The sequence below is a fragment of the Leucopleurus acutus genome, assembly GCF_964270905.1.
Source record: "Leucopleurus acutus genome assembly, chromosome: 8".
Classification (NCBI taxonomy): domain Eukaryota; kingdom Metazoa; phylum Chordata; class Mammalia; order Artiodactyla; family Delphinidae; genus Leucopleurus; species Leucopleurus acutus.
This window is the reverse complement of record NC_139151.1, coordinates 39,279,973-39,285,972: the sequence shown is the minus strand read 5'-3', so window position 1 is coordinate 39,285,972 and position 6,000 is coordinate 39,279,973.

Sequence of the window (6,000 nt, the reverse complement as noted above, 5' to 3'; positions counted from 1 at the left end):
CACGAACCCTTGTCCCCTGCATTGACAAGAGGACTCTCAACCACTGCGCCACCAGGGAAACCCAATATTAGCTATTTTTAATAATATTCTGTTAGAGGTACAGAGAAACTTCTATTGATCAAAAAAAATTGAAAAAGAGAGTGAAAAGACAAAGAGTGAGAACAGATATCGTGTGACTCATACCCAGTAAAGAACTAATAAGCAGAACATATAACTACCACCAAGACAGACAACCCGGCAGAAAAATGGACAAAATACTTGATGAGGCACTTCCTGAAGGAGCACCTCCAATCAGCCAATAATCATCAGAAAAATTGGTTCACCCCTATTAGTAACCAAGTAAATGCAAATCATTATGAGGTACCTCTGTGCCCTCACCTGATCGGCTAAAACTGAAAAGGCAGAAAATCACCAAAGGTTTGCAGAAGTGAAGGGTGATGAGCACCCTTGCGTGCAGCTAGTGCGTAAACTGGTAAAATGTGTTGAAAAATTTTGGCAAGTTTAAGTTTACGTATTCTATGGCCAGTATACACGTCAGAGAATTTTCAGAGCAACGCTGTTTGTAAGAGGCCCAAAGTGGAAGCAACCCAAAGCCCCATCAACAGTAGAAAGTTTATATGGTTGAATACTTTACAGCACTGAAACAGAAAAGTCCAGCTGCATGCAAGGGCGTAAGTGATGAAAAACTACACCAAAAATACGCTAACGGACATAAATACCATTGTGTTTCTTCAAGGTTATATAAAGTTTTCAAAAATGGACAGTTTTAATTTTATAATGTTTACCAAAATTACTATGTGAATAGTTAGGATAAGGTCAGTCCAGGAGGCAGAAGGGGCTGTAATCTGGGCAAAAGAGCACAAGTCAGGCAGCCAGGTGCCTGGCAATGTTGCATTTTTTGACCTGGGTAGTGGTTCCACTTCTGCTCACTCTATAGTTATTTGTTGAAGTGTACATATATGCTTTATAGATTTCTGTGAACACTTTATATTTCATAATTTAAAATATTTTAAAAAGTGCTCTAAAAGATTATGTCACATAGTGGTTCATAGAATCATTTGGTTTATAATGTGCTGTATCGTAGACTGTTTCCAAAACTCAGATTATGTTTCAAATTTTTTTCATTCTAATATTGTTTATTGATGCCTTCTCCTGTTTGTTTATTATTTACAATATTATATTCAGTAATACCTAAATTTTGGGGCAGTTTTAGATTTACAAAGCATCGAGCATGTGGATCAGGGATATTGACCCGACCCCACTCCCATGTCCCCCCATTAGTAACATCTTAATTCCCATGGTATATTGATGACAATTAATGAACCAATGTGAATATGTTATTGTCTACTAAAGGCTATCCTTGGTTCAGATTTCCTCACCTTTTACCCAACTTCCTTTTTCTGTTCCAAGATCTCATGTAAAATATCAAAGTACATTTAGTTTTCATGTCTCCTTAGGTTTCTCTTGGCTGTAAGAGATTCTCAGACTTTCCTTGTTTTTGACCAAAAGTTTGTATAGAAACCTGACAATCTGGGGGAATACTGGTCAGGTATATTGTAGGATGTCCCTCTATTGGAATTTGATGCTTTTCTTATGATTATCTTGGGTTTCTCTGTTTTTTTTGGAGGAAGATTACGGAGGGAATTTTGTCACATTTTAATCACATCATATCAAGGACATATACTGTCAAAGTAATTTATGGCTTTTTTTTTTTGGCCACGCCTCGCAGTTCGTGGGATCTTAGTTCCCTGGCCAGGGATCAAACCTGGGCTCTTGGCAGTGAAAGCGCAGAGTGCTAATCACTGGACTGCCAGGGAATTCCCACTTTATGACTCTTGATGTTGACCTGGTTAAAATGGTGTTTGGCAGGGTCCACCTCTATAAAATGACTACCCCTCCCGGAGTCCCATCACCGCTTGCCACTCTGCACCAGCTTCTCACACGCAGGGAGCACTCTCTTCCTGTAGCAGGGAGTACTATATAATTTATTAACCGGTTCTTTCTTATTTTATTTTTTAAGTTACAGACTTCTATTTTATTAATCATTTATATTTTTGTATACGGTTGTTTTCCCTTTTGTTTTTTGAATTGTTTTATCATTTTTATCTTTTTTTTCTTTCAAATAATTCTGAGGTATTTTGGTTTAGTTTTTACTAACTACTTGCAGACAACATAAAAATCAATAGATTTTTAGCTATTATATGGATATTGTTGTAGATGTTATGTGGATATTCATTTTTAAATAAATATGGTGGTGTTCCCTTTTTTCATTATTGACTTTCAATTTTATTTCATGATTGAAATAATAGATTGATCAAGATGGTACTCAATACGTTGATTCTAAGGAATTTTCATTGAGATTTATTATGTGGTCTTAACAGCGGTAAATTTTTGTAAATGTTTTATATGTGTTGAAAAGCATTTTGCTATGTGGTTGCTGTAGGAAATATAATCAAAGTTTTTAACTTAATTGTTTAAACTTTTATAACATTATTTTCTTCTCTCCTCATGTATCAGTTTCTGGAAGAACGGTGTTTGAAAAAAAAAACAAAAAACCTCACACCATGATTGCAAATATGTCAGTTTTACGTTATAACTCTTAGTCTTTGTGTTCTGTGTCTCAGTGCTATGTGTCTAGGTGTGTAAAGTGCATCATTGTAATCTTTCCCACGAGTTTTTCTTTTTCATAACTATAAGGTGCCTTTCTTTTACCTTATAAATACATTCGATATTAATTGCTGCTAGACCAGGTTTCTTTTGTTTAATATTTGCTTGGTTTGACTTTCCCACTTCTTTTCTTTTCAACCTCTTATTTCTCTGTAAGATTGGTTTAAAAAATCAAAAGTGCGCAAAGTGGGCTGACCAGCGAGAGCAATTACCGTTGACTGGTGCTGATCAAATTATAGCTTTGCCCAGGTAGAAAGCCAGAGCCGTCAGGACATGGGTCTGCATTTGGAGGCCAGCTGCGCAGAGGACACTGTCTCTCTCTCTGGGTCCTTGAATAACTCCAACTGGATTCAGGATTTTGTTGGTAGAAGGTAGGTCACTTTTTTTCTGTAATTTGTGCTTATGAGCAAAAGAATTATTTTCCTACCAGAAGTTTTAAAAAATGACACTATTTATGCATATATATATATATATATATATATATATATATAGAGAGAGAGAGAGAGAGAGAGAGAGAGAGAGAGAGAAGGTACTATACATTGGGATATCCTTTCCTTGAGTTTTTATTTTTAAACTATTTTCCAACTTGTGAAGTTAATTTTTCTCTTAATATTTTCTTGGTAAAAATCACAAAGATTTTCAGGAAAAAGCACCTCATTTAGTGAACTGCGATCTAATGGGAATGAGAGGGTTTCTAGAAGTGGGTAAGGAGTGTGTCCATTGGAAGGGACTTGAAAAATATGTGGGATCAAATTAGAGATTTTGATTGGATATGAGGGTATTAGATTTGGGGTGGTACTGATTGAATTGAGATTGGTGTGGGACATATATAGCCAGCCTTTGACACAGCCTGTTTCATTCAGAGGCTGAATCCTTCAAGGAAACCATTTTCTGGGTCCTGTGTATCATCATTTGGAATTAAGATTTTAGACTGGCAGAAGGCAAGCACTTGTTTGGCCTTTCTTTTTTTTTCCTTTAAAGAGTAAAGATGAAAAGGATGACACTTTATACCAGAAAGCAACTTTTTTTCCCTGGTAAAATTCACATTTATTTATGCATTTAAAGTACAAGCATTGCATGCATATCATTTTTAGATTTCTTCATTGGGGCCATGTATTTCTGTTATTAAAGGGATTAAAACCATTTTACTCTTTCACTTTATAATTGATTGTTAACTGGTGTATGGGATCTATAGATTTTGTTTGCTAATCAGTGTCTAGAAACTTGGTTGAACCCTATATTTCTTTTTTTTCTTTTAACATCTTTCTTGGAGTATAATTGCTTTAGAATGGTGTGTTAGTTTCTGCTTTATAACACAGTGAATCAGTTATACATATGTGCCCCTATCTATTCCCTCTTGCAACTGCCTCCCTCCCACCCTCCCTATCCTGCCCCTCTAGGTGGTCACAAAGCACCGAGCTGATCTCCCTGTGCTATGTGGCTGGTGCCCACTAGCTATCTATTTTACATTTGGTAGTGTACATATGTCCATGCCACTCTCTCACTTTGTCCCAGGTTACCCTTTCCCCCCAACCCATATCCTCAAGTCCATTCTCTAGTAGGTCTGCATCTTTATTCCCATCTTGCCCCTAGGTTCTTCATGACAATTTTTTTTTTTTTTGGATTCCATATATATGTGTTAGCATACAGTATTTGTTTTTCTCTTTCTGACTTACTTCACTCTATATGACAGGCTCTAGGTCAATCCACCTCACTACAAATAACTCAGTTTCGTTCCTTTCTATGGTAGAGTAATATTCCATTGTATATATGTGCCAAATCTTCTTTATCCATTCATCCTGTTGATGGACACTTTGGTTGCTTCCATGTCCTGGCTATTGTAAATATAGATGCAATGAACATTTTGGTACATGACTCTTTTTGAATTATGGTTTTCTCAGGGTATATGCCCAGTAGTGGGATTGCTGGGTCGTATGGTAGTTCTATTTGTAGTTTTTTAAGGAAAGTCCATACTGTTCTCCACAGTGGCTGTATCAATTTACATTCTCACCAACAGTACAAGAGGGTTCCCTTTTCTCTACACCCTCTCCAGCATTTATTGTTTGTAGATTTTTTGATGATGGCCATTCTGACCGGTGTGGGATGATATCTCAGTGTAGCTTTGATTGGCATTTCTCTAATGATAAACAATGTTGAGCATTCTTTCATGTGTCTGCTGGCAATCTGTATATCTTCTTTGGAGAAATGTCTATTTAGGTCTTCTGCCCATTTTTGGAGTGGGTTGTTTGTTTTTATAATGTTGAGCTGCATGAGCTGCTTGTAAATTTTGGAGATTAATCCTTTGTCAGTTGCTTCATCTGCAAATATTTTCTCCCATTTTGAGTGAACCCTATATTTCTAATAATTTGTCTATCAATGCAAATTAATGATTAGATTTTAATTAGAATGTTTCAAGTATTTACACATTAAGGATAATGCTTGTTAAGGATGTGTCTATTTGTGTTCTGTACTTTTTTCCTGCTTTTGTTTACATAGGCACTCTTTCTATAATGGTAGATTTTTATCTGCGTCCCCTGTTTTATTATAACGTGATATGCTTGTGCTTTTCTCTCTTTTCTCTTATGCTTATGTTTTTACACTTTTAATGGTCTACAAATTGCATTTTGGTTTCAGTCATAATTTCTATTGGGTGTTATGTTTTCTTTTGTAATTGTTTCAGCTTATATCATTGTTTTCCGTTCCCTAATTTATCTTTTGGGTTAAGCCATCCAATTTCTTGAGTTGAGTGCTTAACTCCTTTCTTTTCAAGCTTGCTTAATGTCCTTACTGTTCAGTTAGATATTCCTCTTATTCTGTCTTATGATTTGTCCTAATTCTTTATTTTTAAATTTCAGCTTGATTGCTGTATAATTGACTTCTAAAATTGTAAAATATTCAGTCAACTTTGTGATGATTTGATATACATTGTGAAAGGATTCCCCCCATCTAGTTAATTAACACATTTCCTTCATATATTTACTTTTTTTGGTAGGAACATTTAAATCCTACTCTTCTGGAAAATTTCAACTATACATCACATTGTTATCAACTATAGTCACCGTGGTTAACATTAGCGCCTGAGACTTTATTCACGTGTACCCTTTTACCCTCCCTTCCCTGCCCTCCCTCGCAACCACTTTTCTACTCTGGTTCTGTAAGTTTTACTCTTTTCTTTTTTAACATTCCACATATAAGTGATACCATGCCATATTTGTCCTTCTCTGTCTTAGTTTACTGGACATAATACCCTCCAAGACCAACCATATTGTTGCAAATGACAAAATTTTATTCTTTTTATGGCTGAGCAGTATTCCATTGTATCTATGTACCACA